We start from the raw sequence: 23623 nt of genomic DNA, 5'->3' as shown, positions 1-23623 counted from the left end.
TTTTTGTTTATCATGTCATGTAAATTATGTATAATTTATGTTATATTTTTCATTCTGCTAAACCAATTTTATCCCCCCCCCTCTATTCCCCATTGTGACCTTTTACATTTTTTCAGCTGCCTATTACTTCCCTTTAGGCCCCCGCTCCTTCCCTTTCTCCTGTGGTCTACTCCCTTCTCGATCAGATTCCTTCTTCTCCAGCTCTTAACCTTTCCCAGCCATCTGGCTTTGCTTATCACTTTCCAGCTCCCCCCAACCTTTTATTCTGGCAGTTTCCCTCTTCCTTCTCTGTCCTGAAGAAGGTTCTTGGCCCAAAATGTCAATTATTTATTCATTTCCATCGATGCTGCCTGACCTGCTGAGTTCTTCCAGCATTTTGTGTGTGGTGCTTTGGATTTCCAGCATTTGCATACTTTCTCATCTTTATATTAATTTGTTATTGATGTTTATCATATTTATAATGCACTATACTGGCACTGTAAACAAGCAAATTTTCATGGCATTTATACTCTGGACTTAAAATTAAACTTAAACTTGAAACCTGAAACATTAAGGAGGTTGCCATGTAAAAGTTTCAACACTCCAAATCCATGCTGACTGTTACTTCATGGACATAATGGTGTAAATATTCCTCAGGCTCATAATGTGAAAATTCATTTCAAAATTCTATCTGTTTTTCTATGTTCGACGTAGACAATTGTCCAAGAAAAACAAAATATTTCAATTGGTCACCATTTCCACTGAAGCAAAGGATTAGTTCAAACACCCCTCTAATTCAGACTTAACGAACACAACACCGACTTTGCACGCGCGCACACACACACGCCCCACACACACCAAGCACACAAACGTAAACTCGCCTGTGTCCACACCTAACATAACATTTCTCCTGAATCCAAACCATTCACTATTTATAATAGGGGGAAGGGGTGTTGGCTGAATGACCCCCTCGCTTCAGTGTTGGGCTGGGAAGGTAGCGCCGACTCCCTAATGCCTGCTGCTACTGAAGGTCTGCCAGTGCCCCTTGCAGGGCCTCCACCAAGGGATATACAAGGAATCCAGCAGAGGACAGAGAAGCCCTTACTGGGTTTGAAGAATTACCTTTCCCCCTTACTGGCCTCCTGTCCTCCACACTGCATAGAGGGTGGGAGTGGGAACCCATTTATCTTCTCCTTCAGGACCTTGGCTCTGAGCAGCACAAAGAACATCTCCTTACGGATCATGCGGGATCCCCCACTCCCGGTCTGCTTACCCAACTTCTGTACCTAGGTATATGCACCTTGTTCTACATAATCCAACCTTTCTTACAAATGGACGGCTGCATTTCTGGGACACCTGACTGCCGGTCCCAATAATCACTCTTTCCAAGTGGGGAGTCACAGCTGTAACCAGCTGCCCCATCATGGTAGGGGTTAGTTTAGAATCCTCTGGCCGACTACCACAACAACAGTATAAGCATGTAATTAGATCCCACTGGCAAAGGGCTCTGGTCCCTTCCTCTGCTGTGCTCCACTCCACCTGGGGCTTTAAGTGGCACTCAAGGTGGGAAGGGTCCTTGACCCTGACTGCTGCTGCCACCCAATCTCATAATGATGCGTAATGCCCAGGGCAAATGAGCAGCATCCTCAGCATGTTATTGATCATGTGTTGGGACATTAGGCCACCTAAAACACATATCTTTCTTCTAGATAGGCTCACTCCAGTTCCCTGCTCATCCCATATCTTCAACAACCATGTGGCCTGAGGCCTTCCTGGCTTCTGTCTGTACCTACCTCCTAATCTCACAAACTCCTTAGCAGAGAATTCCCCGATCTCTGATGTCATGAAGGGGCCCATTGTACCACTCCCCACAGTTTTTTGATCCTTCTCTTCCTCTCCCTCCCGTGAGGAAAAGGCCGATGCCCTCCATAGCACGTATGGGACTGCGTGATCACTGTCCTGGCCTGTATTGTTTCAGTTGCATAGGGGAGAGAGTGATCATTTCAAGGGAGAATCATAGGACTCCACTCTCCCCTCTCTTTATCCTCACCATCTAGCCAGACAGCCCCATTCCCTAATCACACATAGGGATAATTGCCTCGCCATGTCAAGGTTTGGACCTTAATGGGATCCCATCGCTAATTAGCCTGTCAGGCCACTTCTGACTGCTGCACCTTCATTAGCTGACAGGCTATCTTTGTATTCTTACCTTCTAGCTCTGTGGCCCGAGTCCATGCTAACCGGACGACTTCCCCCATGATGGCACTGTGCTGATACAGTACATCTACCTTGTTCTTAAAACCTGTATCTCCCGCTCTCTCTATGTGATTGTGTCATGCTGGTGCCTTACAATGGCTGACGGCAGCCAGAATGCACCCCTCTGACTACCCTTCCTCTTGGCGATCCCTGCTTTCCTAAGTCTGAACATGATGTGGTATCCAATTTTCACCCCATTTCTGACCAGTCTACGGGCATCCTGTAGTCTGTCAGTAGGTTGGCAAGACTCCTAAATCTCACACTGTTGTCTGTCGACTCTGGAACTTAGCACTACTCACAAAATTGTTATGGGGAAACAAGTTCATGGGTTTGGTAAGTGAGGCAGAAGACACTGATTATGACTAAGCACATTAACCATTTATTTACAAACAAATAGTAAAACATATGTCCAAACATCTAAGACAAACAAATACTCACCTAAGCCACCCTGAGTTACAAAAAATATGACACTGAACATTCAGTAACACTTCAACCTCAACAGGTATTTTATTAAGCCTTCTTAAGTTTGACAACTACAAAACAAAAATTCACGAACAGATACTTAGTTAAGTGCCTGCGTGCGCCCTCCTGTGTCAGCAACATACCTCCCCAATGGTTCTTCAACACTGGTTGTGACCTCAGTGAGAAGAGAGGCCCCTGAAGACAAAGGAAAGTGAGCAAGTTTCTCACAAGTGCTATTCTTATGTTCCTGAGGCACCTGAACTGGATACCAGGGCACTGGCAGGCAAGGCAACCAATGGGGGAGAGCTGATGCATCTCTTGATTGGGTCGACCAATGACCAGCACGGTGGAAGCGGCTTTCGACTGGCAAGTGAACTAACCGTTCACATCTGCTCCAAGTGACTTAACTACGTTCAGATTTTCAGCTTCCCAAGCACCTCCTCCTTCGTAATAGCAATGACACTCACATCTGCCCCCGACACTCTCGCATTGCTGGTATTCTGCAGAAGACTGACACAAAATCTCTATTAATTTTATCCACCATTTATTTTTCCAATTACTGCCTCTCCAGTGTACTTTTCCAGTGGGCCAATATCCACTCTTATCCTTCTTTTACTTTTATATATCTGAAAGAGCTTTTCGTAATCTCTTTGCAACACACAAAATGCTGGAGGAACTCAGCAGCTCAGGCATCATCAATGGAAATGAATAAACAGTCGATGTTTTGAGCTGGGACCCTTCTTTAGGACTGGAAAGGAAGGGGAAAGACACCAGAATAATAAGGTGGGGGAAGGGAAGGAAGAGAACTAGAAGCTGATAGGTGAATCCAGGTGGGTAAGAAAGATAAGGAAGGACTGGGGAGGAAGGAATCTAATAGGAGAGGAAAGTGGACCATAGGAGAAGGGGAAGGACGAGGGGACCCAGGGGACAGTAATAGGCAGGTGAGAAGAAGTGGGGAATAGAAAAAGAGGAGAAGGGGAGGGATTTTTTTTACTGGCACAAGAAATTTATATTCATACTGAAGGCTAACCAGACAGAATATAGGTGTTGCTCCTCCACCCTGAGGGTGGCCTCATCGTGGCTCAGCAAATGACCTCCCGCGCTGGAAGCAGTCTGCTGAATAGAGCTGAAAGCACTGAGCACTGTGATGAAAAGTGCCTGATGAATTTTAATACAGTGAGACACAAAGTATTATATTTCAAAGTGCATTTACTGTCAATGTATGTATACATTATACAACAGGGGTCGACAACCTTTTTGCCTCTGTGGGGCGGATCGCGTATTAATGAGTGGACGGTGGGCCAGATAAATGCCATAAAAAGCTTGAAATATGGGAATTATCCATTTAAATACATCTACTTATGTTTTGCCTCAAATTAATGCTAGAAATGCCAGAAAATCATTCGTGCTTAACCAAGAATGCCAATTGGAAATCAAAGTTTTTCTGTCCCACCATTGCTGGTGCCCCATCAGTTGTGACGCCAATTAGCTTCGACACATTAAGTTTCATTTCTGACATGATTTTCAGGAAAGCTTCAAAAATGTCTGCTCCAGTAACAGTGTCCTTCATAGGAATTAATTGAATAAACTCTTCATAAATTTGAAAAGTTGTGTTCACTCCTCACACAAACACTGCTAGTTGAGCAGTGTCTCTCAACTCTGTAGTCTCATCATGCGCAATTGAAAAACAATGCAATCCGTTGCAGGCATCCCTTAAACAACTTTTAACATCAGCTGACATTTCTTCAACTCGCCGTGTGATCGTTCTTGCTGACGGGCTGATAGATGCAAAAACAATATCCACCACTGCCAGTAAACATTCTTTGACAAACTCAGCTTCATCTTTTCTGCAATACCTTTTGAGACTTCATAGTTGGCACGATATTTCCTTCATTTTCACTGCTTTTTCGGCACTCAGCGTCTACATTCCTGCGTTTTGCATTCATTGCCATTGGAATTTTTTCCTTTGATTTTATTTCGAAACGCGAGTTATTCAACAAGTATCATGGCACATGTAAATATCTGGATATTTAGCGTGGATTTCTTGTTAAAACACAGTGACGCTGTTTCTGTTCACAAATTTGAACGATGCCATCTGAAAACCTGCGCGTGCACGGAGAGTATCTAATAATATCAATAGGGTAGTCTGCCTTCCCGTCATTGGTACGTACCAGTGTTTGGTTTGGAACAAAACGGAAACTGCGGCCAGTGTAACAAGACGCCATGCATGTCCATCAGTATGGTCGCGTGAAACACTCAGAAAAAGGAAAAATCGCTCGCCGGCCGGTCAAAATACCTTCGCGGGCCGTAGGTTGCCTACCCCTGTTATACAACTTAGAGATTCATCACCTAACTACAAAACTGTACAAAGAGAATTGAGAAGAGAAAACAAAATTTGAGGTACAATTCTAAGTGTGATATAAGGACTGTGTGATTTGGTCGCTTTTTGAAAGTAGCGGAGCAGGTACGGAAATGGATTAAACATGCCGTGACTCGTGCTTTATCAGAATCAGTATCATTAATGCTGACATATGTTGTTTTGCTGCCGCAAGTCAGTGAAAAACATAGAAAACACGAAGTTACAATAACAAGCATATGAAATAAATAAATAGTGCAAAAAGAGAGCAAACTAGTGAAGTAGTTTTCATGGGCTCATGGACCGTTCAGAAATCTGATGACAGCGGGGAAGACACTGCCCCTGCAATGCTGAATGTGAATATTGAGGCTCCTGTACTTCCTCCCCGATGGTAGTAATGGGAAGAGGGCATGACGTGGATGGCGAGAGTCCTTAATCATTGATGCTGTTCACCTTCTTGAAAGATGTCATGATGTTAGTCTTCGAGGTAGATATCACAGGGTCACCAGATGCAGGGCTTTGCACAGGTATAATTTATTTTGCCTTTCAAAGTGGGCATAAAAATGCTGAGCTCATCTGGGAGATGCACAGTGCCATAAAATATAAGAGCAAGAAGGTCATATCTATCTGTTCTAAGCTACTTATTTAGAAAACTTGTTCTGAGGGGGCTAATATTCTTGCAGGCTGGTTTGTCAGAGCTGTAGGGGAGGGTATGAACTAAATTGGCTGGGGGCTGGGAACTAGAGAAATAGGGCTGAGGTTGGGATACAGGTCGATGCAGTGCACAGTGAGACTGTGAGGAAGGAAAGGCAAACGTTAGGGCAAAATGGCAGTCAGACGATGAGGTGTAGCATGACACAGGTGCAAAATTGAAAAGAGTGATGAATACAGGATTTAAGTGTTAGATTTGAATGCACACAGTTTATAGAATCAGGCAGATGATGATCTCTGAGATGTGGCTAACAGAATATCACAGTTGGGAGCTTAACATCCAAGGATAGACCTTGTATTGAAAGGAAAGGCAGATAGGCAGCAATGTTGGGGTGGCTCAGCTGGTAAAAAAATGAAATCAAATCTTTAGAAAGAGGTGACATAGGATCTGAAAATGTGGAATTAAGAAACTGCAAGGATAAAAGGACCCTGATGGGAAGTATATACATGCCTCCGAACAGCAGTTAGGATATGGGATATAAATTTCAATAGGAAATAGAAAGGACATGTAATCAGGACAATGCTACAATAGTCACGGGGGATTTCAATATGCAGGACAATTGGGAAAGTCAGGTTGTTGCTGAATCGGAAGAAAGGGAATTTGTAAAATGTCTAAGAGATGGCTCTTTGGAACAGCTTGTGGTTGAGCCCACATGGAGGGAGGCAATTCTGGATGGGGTGTTGTGTAATAAACCAGATTTGGTTAGGAAGCTTAAGGTAAAGGAACCCTTGGAAGACATTGACCATAATATAGAACCATAGAAACATAGGACACTACAGCACAGAAAACAGGCCATTCAGCCCTTCTAGTCTGTGCTGAAACATTATTCTCCTAGTCCCATTGACCTGCATCCAGTCCACAACCCTCTAGACCTCTCCCATCCATGTACCTATCCAATTTATTCTGAAAATTTAAGAGTGAGCGCACATTTACCACGTCAGAGGCAGCTCGTTCCACACTCCCACCACTCTCTGAGTGAAGAAGTTCCCCCTAATGATCCCCCTAAACCTTTCCCCTTTCACCCTAAAGCCATGTCCTCTCATATTTATCTCTCCTAATCTAAGTGGAAAGAGCCTATTCACATTTACACTGTCTATACCCCTCATAATTTTGTAAACCTCATTCAAATCTCCCCTCATTATTCTACGCTCCAAGGAATAAAGTCCTAACCTGTTCAATCTTTCCCTGTAACTCAACTCCTGAAGACACAGCAACATCCTAGTAAATCTTCTCTGCACTCTTTCAATCTTACTGATATCCTTCCTATGGTTAAGTGACCAGAACTGTACACAATACTCCAAATTTGGCCTCACCAATGTCTTATACAAACTTCCCATAACATCCCAACTCCTATACTCCTATATATGATTGAATTCACCCTGCAATTTGAGAGGCAGAAGATACAGTCAGATGTATCAGTATTACAATGGACTAAAAAGAATCACATAGGCTGCCAGTGGTGTAGTGGCATGGTGTAGTGACTTCTGGTCAAGTTAGCACCTGCGTATAATGCTCCTTTGGTCCATATTTTCTGGATAGCTCATGGAACTATATATTTTATTTCTTTTATGTCTTTTACATTTGTTTTTCACTTTGAATGTGATTCTGGAATTGTTGGAGCCTGTGATTTGCAGCTTGCAATGGGGAGAAGGCTGTAAGCTGATGTTCAACTCTATTTCACCGATTAAAGCTTACATTGTTCGCTGATTAAAACAATGAGGGAGATTGAAACACCAGCTGCCAGAGAGTGGAGACTGCCTTTTTATCGCAGGTGAGATCGCTCTGCAATGGAGAGGGGCTAATGTTACCTTTTTCTCACTGGTGAGATCATTCTGCTTTGAAGATGGAAGACTGTCTTTTCATCGTTTGTGAGATCGCACTGTTATGGAGAAGGAGAATGTTGCCCAGGTTTTCTGCGTTTTGGATGTGGACTTGGACTGAGGACTTCTTTTCAGTCTTATAGTCTTTTTTGTATCCTGTGTTTCTTGCCTGATGGTTCTCATTTTTTTGCGTGCGGGGAGGGGGATTTTGGGGTCGATGTGCCCGTTCTGTTTTTGTTCATTTTTTTGTGTGGGGAGGAGGGATTTGGGGGTCGATGTGCCCGTTCTGTTTTTGTTCATTTTTTTGTGTGGGGAGGGGGATTTTGGGGTCGATGTGCCCGTTCTGTTTTTGTTCATTTTTTTGTGTGGGGAGGAGGGATTTGGGGGCTGGTGATCATTCTTTTCTTTCTTTGTTTTGTGGCTATCTGCAGAAGAAAGTTTTCAGACTGTTATAGTTCGATAATAAATGGGTGAATGGTTCCGCGTTCGAACCTGGCCGGTTCCTTGTATGCTTTCCATCCGCACTGGGTTGAATGTTGAGCTAGCAACTTGGCCTCATAAAAACAGTAAACTCCTATGGAGATGGCAAATATGCTGTCCGACATGCCACAAGATGCAAAAAGGAACAACATCAACAAAATGAATTATAGAGAGAGGAACTGATTGGAAAGGGACACTAGCAGGGATAATGGCATAACAGCAATGGCTGAAGCTTCTGGGGAGATACATCCCAAAGAAGACAAAATATTCTAAAGGGAGGATGAGGCAACCGTGATTGATAAGGGAAGTCAAAAACAGCATAAAAGCAAAGGAGAGGGCATATAATGGAGAAATAATTAGTGGGCAGTTAGAGGATTGGAAAGCTCTAAAAACAAGCAGAAGGCAACTAAAAACAAACCAAAGGAGAGAAAAGATGAAATACGACGATAAGGTAGCCAATAATATGAAAGAGGATATCAAAAGTTTTTCAGATATATAAAAAATAAAAGAGCTGAGAATGAATATTGGACCACTGGAAAATGACAGTGGGGAGGTAATAGTAATGGGGATGAACTTAATAAGTATTTTGTGTCAGTCTTCACTGTGGAATAAATCAGCTTTGATGGAATGGCAGAGCAAACTCAATGTGCCAAATGGGCTAAATCTGCTCCCATGTCCTATGGTGGCATGGTCTAGAATCTCTGGGTTGTATATGGTCAGGCAGTAGATATTTGTACTTTGATAATAAATTTATTTTGAACTCTGAACATTGAATAACGAAGGTGCAGTGCAGTTATGGACTAATGTGGCAGTGGGCCCTTGTTCCGTGCCACATTTTCTACAACTACTTGAGGAAGTGGCCATTGGAAGTGATGAACTTAAAAGCAGAGGCACGGTAAATGCACTGGTACTTGAGTGAGATTTAAAGAGGATCCCTGCAGGCCTGCGCTCCAGATGATTCTACTCATTAATGTTTGACCGCTAGAGAATAAACTGGATTACCTATATCCACATCTGAACTATCAGAGGATGTGGGACATCTGAACACACAACCTGACAGAAGCGTGGCTCCAGGATACCATGCCATCCAGCTAGAAGGACTCACCTCCATAACAGATTACAAGTCCATCCTGTGCATCAATGACAGCAACACGTCCATTCCTGATAGGCAGAATGCCTTCTATGCGTGATGTGATGCATTAATTGGTGTGACTCTTAGGAAAGCCCCATCTCCCATAAGGAACAGGCATCCCTCTGGCTGCAGCTGAGATGAGGATCCTCGCCAGAGTGAATGCACGCAAAGTTGCAGGACCTGATAACATACCTGGTTAGATGCTGAGGAACTGTGCAGCTCGGCTAACTAAGTCTTAACAAACACCTTTGCATATATCTTTGGAACAGTTCACTGTTCCTGAGACATCAAGGCAGCCACAATCATTCCAGTGCCCAAGAAATGGTAACTGGCTGAAACTATCACCTCCCAGTGGTACTGACTTCAACAATCATGGAAATTCCCTCCTCCCAGCTACATCGGACCATTTCCAGGTCACCTACCACTCAAACTGGTCCAGTGATGATGCTATAGCTTCGGGCCTCCACTCCATCCTGTCCCGCTCACAGAGCAATGCCTAGTATGCCAGAATGTTGTTCGTTGACTTCAACTCGGTGTTTAACACAATTATCTCTTTGAGGCTGGTGGGAAAACTGTCCTCATTTGGACTCAGTACCCGTCTCTGTAACTGGATCTTAGACTTCTAGTCAGAAAGAACCCAGTCAGTCCAAGTTATCAGCAATATCTCAAGCTCCATCACACTGAGCATTCGTGACCCCCAGGGCTGTGTGCTCAGCCTGCTGCTGACTCATGATGGCACTGCCAGATCCAGCTCAAACTGTGTCATCAAGTGGCTGGCCTCATCAGCAACAAGGATGAGTTTGCACACATAGAGGAGGTAGAGAGGTTTGTTAAATGCTGTGAGAACAACTTGACTCTCAGTGTGGACAAGACAAAAGAGATGACTGTGGACTTCAGGAAGGCACAGGTCGACCACTCTCTATTGCACATCAATGGCTCAGCTGTGGAGAGAGTGAAGAGAACAAAGTTCCTTAGTGTGCACATGACGGACAAACTAACCTGGACTCACAATACCTCCTCGCTCATCAAAAAAGCACAGCAGCATCTACACTGTCTGAGAAGACTGAGGCATGCAAGTCTCCCAGTCCCCATTCGAACACCTGTCTGCAGGAGCACCATCAAGAGAGTCCTGTCTGGTTGCATCATTCCGTGGTATGAAAGCTGCAAGGCATTACAGAGGATAGTAAATACTGCCAAGAGGATCACCAGGGTCTCCGTCCCCCACCACTTGTGGCATTTACCAGGAGCATTGCAGACGAAGGGCCCCCAAACCATTGCTGAGGATTGCTATACCCCATATTCCACAATCTCTTTGACCCACTACTGTCAGGAAGAAGGTACAGAAGCTTCAGGGCTAGGACCATCATACTGGGTAATAGCATCTGCCCTCAGGCTGTGAGACTAATGCCACCTCCAAAGTTTCGTCATGCGGGCAGCGAGCTGTTTGTGTTCTGTTTTCTGTTTACTTGTGCTGCAAATTCCATGCATTTTGGATTATATTTTTGTAACTTATTTGTGATAATACTTTGACGTATGTGCTGTGTGTGTGATATACCTGTATGTTTTGTGGATACGCCATGGTCTGGAGGAACATTGTTTCATTTGGTTGTATACATGTGCAGCTGGGTGACTTGAAATTGAACTTGATACGTGGATAAAATGGAATTGCTGGAGTCACCCTCTCACTGTAAACTTGGCTCATTAGCTAACTGTACCAACAGCCCCATGTCTCAGCGGTGAGAAGTCTACATTCCATAAGCAACACAATTTCGGCATGATTTGGGTTTAACCAAGCAGAAAAGTTGGGGATGTTCCGATTAAGGAACATTGATTGTAGCGAATACTGTGTAAATACTGCCCTATACGCAGCTATCGGTCACCAGAAAATGACAAAAATGGCATAAAATTACAAAAATGCATTTTTATCAATTTTTCAACTTTGACCAATGGTTGAAATAGATACTATTATAGCTTGTTTTTGAATGGAATATGGGCTCCACAAGCTGAACAGTCTTCTGTACTATAGACAATCTGTGGTGCTATGATGCTGAAAAACCAGCATCTCATTAGACCACCAACAAACATAGAACATAGAATAGTACAGCACAGTACAGGTCCTTTGGCCCACAATGTTGTGCCGACACTCAAACCCTGCCTCCCATATAACCCCCCACCTTAAATTCCTCCATATACCTGTCTAGTAGTCTCTTAAACTTCACTAGTGTATCTGCCTCCACCACTGACTCAGGCAGTGCATTCCACGCACCAACCACTCTCTGAGTGAAAAAACTTCCTCTAATATTCCCCTTGAACTTCCCACCCCTTACCTTAAAGCCATGTCCTCTTGTATTGAGCAGTGGTGCCCTGGGGAAGAGGCACTGGCTATCCACTCTATCTATTCCTCTTATTATCTTGTACACCTCCATCATGTCTCCTCTCATCCTCCTTCTCTCCAAAGGTAAAGCCCTAGCTCCCTTAATCTCTGATCATAATGCATACTCTCTAAACCAGGCAGCATTCTGGTAAATCTCCTCTGTACCCTTTCCAATGCTTCCACATCCTCCCTATAGTGAGGCAACCAGAACTGGACACAGTACACCAAGAGTGGCCTAACCAGAGTTTTATAGAGCTGTATCATTACATCGTGACTCTTAAACTCTATCTCTCGACTTATGAAAGCTAACACCCCCTTAAGCTTTCTTAACTACCCTATCCACCTGTGAGGCAACTTTCAGGGAACTGTGGACATGTACCCCCAGATCCCTCTACTCCTCCACACTACCAAGTATCCTGCCATTTACTTTGTACTCTGCCTTGGAGTTTGCCCTTCCAAAGTGTACCACCTCACTCTTCTCCGGGTTGAACTCCATCTGCCACTTCTCAGCCCACTTCTGCATCCTATCAATGTTTTTCTGCAATCTTTGACAATCCTGTACACTATCTACAACACCACCAACCTTTGTGTCATCTGCAAACTTGCCAACCCACCCTTCTACCCCCACATCCAGGTCGTTAATAAAAATCACGAAAAGTAGAGGTCCCAGAACAGATCCTTGTGGGACACCACTAGTCACAATCCTCCAATCTGAATGTACTCCCTCCACCACCACCCTCTGCCTTTTGCAGGCAAGCCAATTCTGAATCCACCTGGCCAAACTTCCCTGGATCCCATGCCTTCTGACTTTCTGAATAAGCTTACCATGTGGAACCTTGTCAAATGCCTTACTAAAATCCAATGCACTACCCTCATCTATATGCCTGGTCACCTGCTCAAAGAACTTTATCAGGCTTGTTAGACACGATCTGCCCTTCACAAAGCCATGCTGACTGTCCCTGATCAGACCATGATTCTCTAAACGCCCATAGATCCTATCTCTAAGAATCTTTTCCAACAGCTTTCCCACCACAGACGTAAGGCTCACTGGTCTATAATTACCCGGACTATCCCTACTACCTTTTTTGAACAAGGTGACAACACTCGCCTCCCTCCAATCCTCCGGTACCATTCCTGTGGACAACGAGGACATAAAGATCCTAGCCAGAGGCTCAGCAATCTTTTCCTGTCACAATGGCGGGGGCATTGGGAGCAAGGGTGGATCCAAATGCAAGACACATCTTGTGAGGTTACTAGATTTAGTTTATTGTACGATACCAGGAGACCAAGACAGAAGCAGGAATAGCGAACAGGATAAGGACTCAGGACTACGACTGGGCTGGGACCAAGGGTCTGGGATTGGACTCGGAATCGGCTCCCAGAACTAGAGGAGACATGAAGAGGCTAGGGTATGGACTCTGAGCCCGAGACTGGGCAAGGACCCAGTACCTGGGTCTTGCCTCGGGCTCGGACCCCAGAACCAGGCATGGACATGACATGGACTAGGGAGAGGAGGAACATGGAAAACAGAGCCTCGGTCTCGGGAGAGCAAGTACATGGAACCATGGACACATACACAGAACAGAGAGCCAGGACCCCTCCTTGGGTACAGGACATAGGGCCGGGACTCATGACCCTCCGTGGGGCAACAGCAAGACGGCCTGACTTACCCCACGGAGGCGAGGACAAGACAAGACAAGACATGACTCTCCGCGGGGTGATGGCAAGACGGCCAGACTTACCCCACAGAGGCGAGGACAAGATGAGAAAAGACATGACTCTCCGCGGGGCAATGGCAAGATGGCCTGACTTACCCCACGGAGGCAAGGACAGGAGGAGACATGACTCCTCGTGGGGCAACGGCAAGACGGCCAGACTTACCCCACGGAGGCGAGGACAAGACAAGACAAGACCAACATGAGTGAACACCAGACAATACCTATCTAGCTCTGGTGATGGAACTAGACCGAAGTGCAGGCAGGGGCTCAGACGAGGGCTAGAGGTGAGAGGGGCAGAGAAGGGATTCAGACAAGGGGGCAGGACAGGAATCACAGACCACCAGGGCCAGGACTAGACTGAGAACTGGAAGCCGCCAGGGCCAGGACTTGACAACGTACTTGGATGCCGCCGGAGCCAGGACGTGGTGCTTGGAACCTCGAGGTGGTGCCGAGCTCAGGATTTGGCCCAGGAACAGTAGACACCGGCTCCTGATTCTCTCCGGCAGGTTAACTGACAGACCCACCTTGATGAGGAAACTTTGCAGGCTCGCTTCGGCGAGGTAACTGGACAGGGTTGCTCCGATGAGGAAAGGCGAATTACTGGCACTCGCTTCGGCAAAGACTAGGCTTGCTCCGGCCAGATGACATTGGCACGCCGTACCTTTGGTGACTTTGCAGACACTCCCGCACCGAACGGCTGAAAGCCGGACACTATAAACTACCAGTTCAGCCGAGTGTTAATTGCCTCTTATCACCAAAGTCGAGGGACACGGGAAAACAGGGAATCAACAGTCCGGATCGTAACATAAACAAGCTAAATTTAAGGGGACCCTGATCCAGACCATGACACTTCCCTCGCCTTGTGGAGTAGCCTGGGGAATATTCCGTCAGGCCCCGGGGAGTTATCCGTCCTAATGTATTTTAACAACTCCAACACCTCCTCTCCCTTAATATCAGCATGCTCCAGAACATCAACCTCACTCATATTGTCCTCACCATCATCAAGTTCCCTCTCATTGGTGAATACCAAAGAGAAGTATTCATTGAGGACCTCGCTCACTTCCAAAGCCTCCAGGCACATCTTCCCACCTTTATCTCTAATTGGTCCTACCTTCACTCCTGTCATCCTTTTTTTCTTCACATAATTGAAGAATGCCTTGGGGTTTTCCTTTACCCTACTCGCCAAGGCCTTCTCATGCCCCCTTCTTGCTCTTCTCTTTCTTTTTAAATCTTTTTATTGAGTAAGTATACAAAAAAGGTAAGCCATATAAACATTAATACAATGTTAAAGTATAATAAAATTCCAAAAGATAACAATACCAAAAAGAAAATACTACAAACAATGTAATTTAAGCATAAGAAACCAAGATAACATAATAGTATACTAGATTTTATATATATCAATGGAAAAAAAGAAAAAAAAAAACCCAAAAAAAAACCCACCGTGCAGCTAACTAAAAGCAAAGCAAAGCAATGGGCTAACTTGAAACCAAACAGAGTTAAACTTAAAATCACGTCCTCAATCCCGACCTCCATTAAAACAGTGAAAAAAAACAAGAAGGGTAAATATTACATTAAATGAAAATATCGAATAAAAGGTCCCCAAATCTGTTCAAATTTAAATGAAGAATCATAAAGGTTACTTCTAATTTTCTCCAGATTCAAACATAAAATCGTCTGAGAAAACCAAAAAAAGGTAGTTGGAGCATTAAGCTCTTTCCAATGTTGTAAAATACATCTTTTCGCCATTAAAGTAAGAAATGCAATCATTCTACGGGCTGAAGGGGAAAGATTACTAGAAATTTTAGGTAGTCCAAAGATAGCAGTAATAGGGTGAGGAGAGATATCTATATTTAATACCTTAGAAATAATATTGAAAATATCTCTCCAAAAAGTTTCCAAAGTAGGGCAAGACCAAAACATATGAGTTAAAGAGGCTATCTGCCCCGAACATCTATCACAGAAAGGATTAATATGCGAGTAAAAACGCGCTAACTTATCTTTGGACATATGTGCTCTATGCACCACTTTAAATTGAATTAGGGAATGTTTAGCACAAATAGAGGAAGTATTAACTAATTGTAAAATCTGCCCCCAATCATCCACAGAAATGGTAAGCCCCAATTCCTGTTCCCAATCTACCCTAATCTTATCAAATGGAGCTTTCCTAAGTTTCATAATAATATTATAAATCATAGCCGATGCACCTTTCTGACATGGATTAAGGTTAATTATCGAATCTAAAATATATATAGGAGGAAGCATTGGAAAGGAAGAAAGTATAGTACTTAGGAAATTTCTAACTTGTAAATATCTAAAAAAATGTATTCTTGATAAGTTATATTTATTAGATAATTGTTCAAAAGACATAAGGGAACCATCTAAAAATAAATCCAAAAACCGTAAAATACCCTTAGTCTTCCAAGTTTGAAAAGCGCGATCCGTAAAAGAGGGAGGAAAAAATATGTTACCTAAAATAGGAATCGCTAACCCGAATTGATTAAGATCAAGAAATTTTCTGAATTGAAACCAAATACGCAAAGCATATTTAACGATCGGGTTAGAGACCTGCTTAAGGCGTTTCGAATCAAAAGGAAGAGATGAACCTAAAATAGAACCAAGTGTATAACCCTGAACAGATTGTAATTCCAATGCTACCCATTTAGGAATAGATAGTATATCCCGGTCAAGTAACCAAAATTTCATATGTCGAATATTAATAGCCCAATAATAAAATCTAAAGTTAGGTAATGCTAAACCTCCATCTCTCTTAGCTTTCTGTAAATGTATTTTACCCAGTCTCGGATTCTTATTCTGCCAAATAAATGAAGAAATTTTAGAGTCGACTTTATCAAAAAAAGATTTAGGAATGAAAATTGGTAATGCCTGAAACACATATAAAAATTTTGGCAAAAAAAACATCTTAACTGCATTAATACGACCAATCAAAGTTAAATATAAGGGAAACCATTTAGATGCTTTAGATGCCGAGAAAGCTTTTGATAGAGTAGAATGGCCTTATTTATTTAAGGTGCTTGAAATGTTTAATTTTAGCTTGAAATTTATATCCTGGATTAAACTGTTATATCACTCCCCTGTAGCCTCGGTTCGTACTAACTCTTTAAACTCACCTTTTTTTCCTCTCTTTCGTGGTACTCGACAAGGCTGTCCTCTTAGTCCCCTATTATTTGATATTGCATTAGAACCTCTTGCAATTGCTATTCGAGAATCTTCAAATATTACTGGGATAACTCGGGGATTAAAGTCCCATAAATTATCACTCTATGCTGATGATTTACTTTTATATATTTCTAATCCTGAGAGATCTATTCCTGTTGTTTTAGAGTTATTAGCACAATTTGGTCTTTTCTCAGGTTATAAATTAAATCTTAGTAAGAGTGAACTTTTTCCGATTAATAAACATCTTCCCTTATATTATAAATTTCCATTTAAATTGATTAATAATTACCTTTCATATCTTGGGATTAAAATTACTTGTAAACATAAAGATTTATTTAAGACTAACTTTTTACCATTAATAGACCATATTACTCAACCTTCTTGCTCTTCTCAGCCCCATCTTAAGCTCCTTTCTTGCTTCCCTATATTCCTCAATAGACCCATCTGATCTTTGCTTCATAAACCTCATGTATGCTGCTTTCTTCCACCTGACTAGATCTTCCACGTTACTTGTCACCCATGGTTCCTTCACCCTACCATTCTTTATCTTCCTCACCGGGACAAATTTATCCCTAACATCCTGCAAGAGATCTCTAAACATCGACCACATGTCCATAGTTCATTTCCCTGCAAAAACATCATCCCAATTCACACCCACAAGTTCTAGCCTTATAGCCTCATAATTTGCCCTTCCCCAATTAAAAATTTTCCTGTCCTCTCTGATTCTATCCTTTTCCATGATAACGCTAAAGGCCAGGGAGCGGTGGTCACTGTCCCCCAGATGCTCACCCACTGAGAGATCTGTGACCTGACCAGGTTCATTGCCTAGTACTAGATCTAGTATGGCATTCCCCCTAGTCGTCCTGTCCACATACTGTGACAGGAATCTGTCCTGGACACACTTAACAAACTCTGTCCCATCTAGACACTTGGAACTAATCAAGTGCCAATCAATATTAGGGAAGTTAAAGTCACCCATGATAACAACCCTGTTATTTTTGCACCTTTCCAAAATCTGCCTCCCAATCTGCTCCTCTGTATCTCTGCTGCTACCAGGGGGCCTATAGAATACCCCCAGTAGAATAACTGCTCCCTTCCACCTGGTGGAAGTTACTGACTTCCACCCATGCTGACTCAAAGGAGGATGCTGCTACATTACCCACCCTTTCTGTAGCTGTAATAGTATCCCTGACTAGTAACGTCAGCCCTCCTCCCCTTTTTCCGCCCTCTCAATCCCTTTTAAAGCACTGAAATCCAGGAATATTGAGAATCCATTCCTGCCCTGGTGCCAGCCAAGTCTCTGTAATGGCCACTACATCATAATTCCATGTATGGATCCAAGCTCTCAGTTCATCACCTTTGTTCCTGATGTTTCTTGCATTGAGGTACACACACTTCAGCCCTTCTACCTTACTGTCTTTACACCGTTTATTCTGCTTCTCTTTCCTCAAAGCCTCTCTGTATGTTAGATCTGGCTTTACTCCATGCAGTTCCTTCACTGCTCTATCGCTCTGGGTCCCATCCCCCTTGCAAATTAGTTTAAACCCTCCCGAACCATGCTAGCAAACCTATCTGCAAGGATATTGCTCCCCCTCGAGTTCAGGTGCAACCCATCCAAACTGTACAGGTCCTACCTTCCCCAGAAGAGATCCCAAAAATCTAAAACCCTGCCCCCTGCACCAACTCCTCAGCCACGCATTCAACTGCCATCTCCTCCAATTCTTATCATCACTGTCACCTAGCACTGGCAGCAATCCTGAGAACGCCACCCTTGAGGTCCTGTTCTTCAGCTTTCTGCCTAGTTCCCGTAACTCACACTTCAGGACCTCATCCCTCTTCCTGCTTATGTCGTTGGTCCCTACATGTATCATGACTTCTGGTTGCTTTCCCTCTCGTACCAGGATGACGTGCACCCGGTCAGAGACGTCCCGGACCCTGGCACCTGGGAGGCAACAAACCATGCGGGTGTCCTTCTCACGTCTACAAAACCTCCTGTCTGCTCCCTTGACTATAGAGTCTCCAATGACAACAGCTCTCCTCTTATCCGTCCCACCCTTCTGCACCACAGGGTCAGAGGCCCTGCCACTGTGGCTCACACCTGGTCGGTCGTCCCCGCCAACTGTATCCAGAATGGTAAACTTATTATTCAGGGGAATGGCTACAGGGGTGCTCTGCACTACCTGTCTGCTCACCTTCTCTTTCCCCCCTCTGACTGTCACCCAATGACCTGCTTCCGACAACCTGTCTGGTATGGAGGGGCTACTGCACAGGACCGAAAGAAGCTACAGAAGGTTGTAAATCTAGTCAGCTCCATCTTGGGTACTAGCCTACAAAGAAGTGGAAAGTGCAATAATTTGGCCACATCACGGAGAGCAACAATTTCTCTGACAATATTGCAGAGACCAGAGGAGCTTGGAAACATTAAGCAGTCAACTGCAAACTCCTTATCTGAGCCTGAACTGTCAAGTAATCCAAAGGATACCCTTCAGGTAGTCACAGTGATATCAGCAGTGGGTTGAGTAGAAGAAATAATATGCAGCTGAAACTCCCTTGCCACTTGAGAAAGGCAGGGAGATTTACACAATGATGAAGCTAACGATAATAGTGTGAAGGAAAACATTGACACCAGGAAGTGATGCAACATGTGTTACTACAATCTTGCAATTCCAGATGAGTTTAGAACCTGATTAATGATGTGTTTATATTCTGGAGATTCCTTCCTTTATTTCCTAATGATCTCTCAGGAATTGAACATCATCTTGAAAGGATATTATCGCCATTCAAATGCAACACAACAGTCTACTGTCAGTTCCAGGACACCTAAACATAACCTGGGATCTCTGTGTTTAAAATAATGATCTCTATCTGCTGACTAGGCTGGCATTTCCTTCACATCCATCATTGTCTTTATACATTGACCCACTTTATCGTTTGAACTCATTGCAAATGGATAACAAAGTTTTCTGTGATCTGATATTGTGCCTAATAACTCACTGAATGAATCAGATATCAAGTGTCATTGAAATTTCTAAAATGTCAGGTTTCTGTACCTCCTACCTATTGGTAACAGTGAGAAAAGTGCACGCTTTGGATGCTGGAGGTCCTTAATAATGGACGCTGCTTTTCTGAGACACCGCTCCCTGAAGATGTCCTGGGTACTTTGTAGGCTAGTGCCCAAGATAGAGCTGACTAGATTTACAACCTTCTGCATCTTCTTTCGGTCCTGTGCAGTAGCCCCTCCATACCAGACAGTGATGCAGCCTGTCAGAATGCTCTTCATGGTACATTTATAGAAGTTTTTGAGTGTATTTGTTGATATGACAAATCTCTTCAAACTCCTAATGAAGTATAGCTGCTGTCTTGTCTTCTTTATAATTGCATTGATATGTTGGGACCAGATTAGATCCGCAGAGATCTTGACACCCAGGAACTTGAAACTACTCACTCTCTCCACTTCCGATACCTCTATCAGGATTGGTATATGTTCCTTCGTCTTACCCTTCCTGATGTCCACAGTCAACTCTTTCGCCTTACTGAGGTTGAGTGCCAGGTTGTTACTGCAGTACCACTCCACTAGTTGGTATATCTCACTCCAGTGCGCTCTCTCGTCACCACCTGAGATTCTACCAACTGTGTTTGTATCATCAGAAAATTTATAGAGGGTATTTGAGCTATGCCTAGCCACACAGTCATATGTTATATAGAGAGTAGAGCAGTAGGTTAAGCACACACCCCTGAGGTGCGCCAGTGTAGATCATCAGCGAGGAGGATATGTTATCACCAATCCACACAGATTGTGGTCTTCTGGTTAGGAAATCAAGGATCCAATTGCAGAGGGAGGTACAGAGGCCCAGGTTCTGCAACTTCTCAATCAGGGTTGTGGGAATGATGGTATTAAATGCTGAGCTGTAGTTGATGAACAGTATCCTGACATAGGTGTTTGTATTGTCCAGGTGGTCTAATGCTGTGTGAAGAGCCATCTGCCATTGACCTATTGTGGCGAAAGGCAAACTGCAATGAGTCCAGGTCCTTGCTGAAACAGGAGTTCAGTCTAGTCATGACCAAATTCTCAAAGCATTTCATTGCTGGAGATATGAGTGCTACCGGGCGATAGTCATTAAGGCAACTCACATTATTCTTCTTAGTCACTGGTATAATTGTTGCCTTTTTGAAGCAAGTGGGAACTTCCACCTGTAGCAGTGAGAGGTTGAAAATGTCCTTGAATACTCCTGCTAATTGCGTGGCACAGGTTCTCAGAGCCTTACCAGGTACTCTGTCTGGACCTTCCACCTTGCGAGGGTTCACTCTCTTTAAAAACAGCCTAACTTTGGCCTCTGAGATAGGTGCAGCAGGGATCTTCATAGCTGTAGTTGTGCTCTCCCTCTCAAAGCGGGTATAGAAGGCATTGAGTTCATCTGGTAGAGAAGCATCGCTGCTATTCACACTATGGGGTTTCACTTTGTAGGAAGTAATGTCTTGCAAACCCTGCCAGAGTTGCCGTGTATCCAATGTCCACTCCAACCTCATTCAAAATTGTTCCTTCACCCTTGAAATAGCCCTGTGCAAATCATAACTGGTTTTCTGGTACAAGCCTGAGTCACCAGACTTGAATGCCACAGATCTAGCCTTCAGCAGACGACGTACCTCCTGGTTCATCCACGGCTTTTGGTTTGGGAATGTACAGTAAGTGTTTGTGGGCACACATTCATCCACATAGGTTTTAATGAAGTTGGTAACAACTGCAGCATACTCATCCAGGTTCAAAGATGAATCCCTGAATACAGTCCAGTCCACAGATTCAAGTCAGTCCACCATGTATCCCTTCATGCCCTGACCAATCAAGAATCTATCAACCCCTACCTTAAATATACATAAAGAATTGGGCTCCAGAGCTGCCATCAATTCTGCCATCCAAGTCATTGAAGTATAACGTAAAAAGAATCGCTCCCAACATAGACCCCTGTGGAACACCACTTGTCACCCACAGCCAAGCAGGAAAGGTTCCTTTTATTTCCATTCTTTGTCTCCTGCCAATTAGTCATGGCTTTATCCATGTGAAGAAATCCACAGATTTACCAGTCTCTGGATAAAGAAATTCTCTGTTCAAAAGGACACCCCTCTATTCTGACGCTGTCTCCTCTGATCTTAGATTCTTCCACCATAGGAAACACCTTCCCTACATCCAGTATATCAAGGCCTCTCACCATTTGATAGGTTTTGATAAGGTCACCCCTCATCCTTCTGAATTCCAGTGAATAAAGGCCCAGAACCATCAAACACTCTTCATATGACAAGCTATTCAATCCTGAAATCATTTTTATGAACCTTCTTTGAATTTTCTACAATTTCAGCACATTCTTTTTAAGGTAAGGGACAAAAACTGCTCACAATACTCCAAGTGAGGCCACATCAGTGTTTTGTAAAGTATCAACATTACATCCTTGCTTTTACATTGAAGACATTTTGAAATGAACGCTAACGTTGCATTTGCCTTCCTCATCACAAACTCAACCTTCAAATTAACCTTTGGGATTCCTACACAAGGACTCCCAAGTCCCTTTGTACCTCAGTTTTTTTGTATTTTCTCTCCATTGGCTGTAGTGGCCACACCACATGAAAAGAAACATCATGGCGCTTAGAGTGAGGCATGCTGAGCAGGAATCCAATGAGTTAAAAAACCAGTAGATGATGCACCTTCTTCCGAAGGGGATACCAGAAAAGGAACACTGTATTCATTGAATGAACTTTGACATCCAGAATGCACTAGTTCAGCATACCACTAAGCCCCTCTGGTGCACATTTCAAAAGAAGACAAAATGATTCTCCCGGATGAGGGAAAGGGCACAACCTTCAGGCAAAGTGTGACCATGAAGGAAAGATTAAGAAGGACTAACTCCAACAAATGTGCTTTGACAAGATGGCTGCAGCATGGATTTGTCCCATCATTTTTGAGTACACAAATCACTGGCACATGTTGTGAAATTTGTTGTGTTGCAGCAGCAGTAATTTACAATGCGTAATAATGAAAATGTTATAAATTACAATAAGGATATATAAAAAATAAAATAAATAAGTGGTGCAAAAAAGAGAGCAAGGATTAAATAAATAGTGAGCTAGTGTAAATGGGTTCATTGCCCATTCAGAAATCTGATAGTGGAGGGGAGGAGGGTATTTTTGGAATGTTGAGTGTGTGTCTTCAGGCTTCTGTACCTCCTTCTCAATGGTAGCAAAGAGAAAAGGGCATATCCCAGGTGATGGGTGTCCTTAATGATTGATGCCGCCTTCTTGAGACATTGCCTTTTAAAGGTGTTCTTTGCTAGTGCCCATGATGGAGCTGGCTGTTTCAAATTTCTACAGCTTTTTCGGATCTTGGGCAGTACCACCCCCCCATACCAGACAGTGATGCAGCCAGTTGGAATGCTGTCCATGGTTCATTTGTAGAAAGTTGCTGGTGTCTTTTTGATGACATAGCAGGTCTACTCAGACTCCCAAAGAAATATAGCTGCTGTCATGGGTTTTTTACAATTGCATCAATATGTTGGCCCAGGATAGATCTTCAGAGATGTCGACACCCAGGAACTTGAAACTGCTCACCCTTTCCACTGCTGATCCCTTGATGAGGACTGATGTGTGTTCCCTTGACATCCCCTTCCTGAAGTCCACAATGAACTCTTACGGACATTGAGTGCAAGGTTGTTGTTGCAACATAACTCAACCAGCTGATCTGTCTCACTCCTGTATGCCTCCTTGTCACTATCTGAACTATCATTCCAACACTAATTGGTCCAGGCACTTGAAGCTGTTATATTACCGTCTGAGGGAGGGATGATGGAGATGTTCACATCACCCCTGGCATGACTGCTGGACTGTTAGCACCTTATCCACTCTGTTCTCTCCATCTGCCTGGCTTAAAGACATTAGCTCAACAGAAGCAATGCTGTATATATAAAAAAAGACAATTGCAAAGTTCACTAAGGCAGCTCTTCTATGATAGTGCCTTGCAGATGGCCTGTCAACTCCCAGCCTATGGGAGCCACAGAATATCCACAGTATAAGGACTGCCCTGAAGACTACCTGTGAAGTGCCTCTTGGCACTCATCTGACAGCAGGATCCAGGATCTAACCCTCTGCAAATCAAAGGGATTGGAAGTTCC

This window comes from Mobula hypostoma, chromosome 7, assembly GCF_963921235.1.
Source record: "Mobula hypostoma chromosome 7, sMobHyp1.1, whole genome shotgun sequence".
Taxonomy (NCBI): Eukaryota; Metazoa; Chordata; class Chondrichthyes; order Myliobatiformes; family Myliobatidae; genus Mobula; species Mobula hypostoma.
This window is presented reverse-complemented; position numbering follows the sequence as displayed.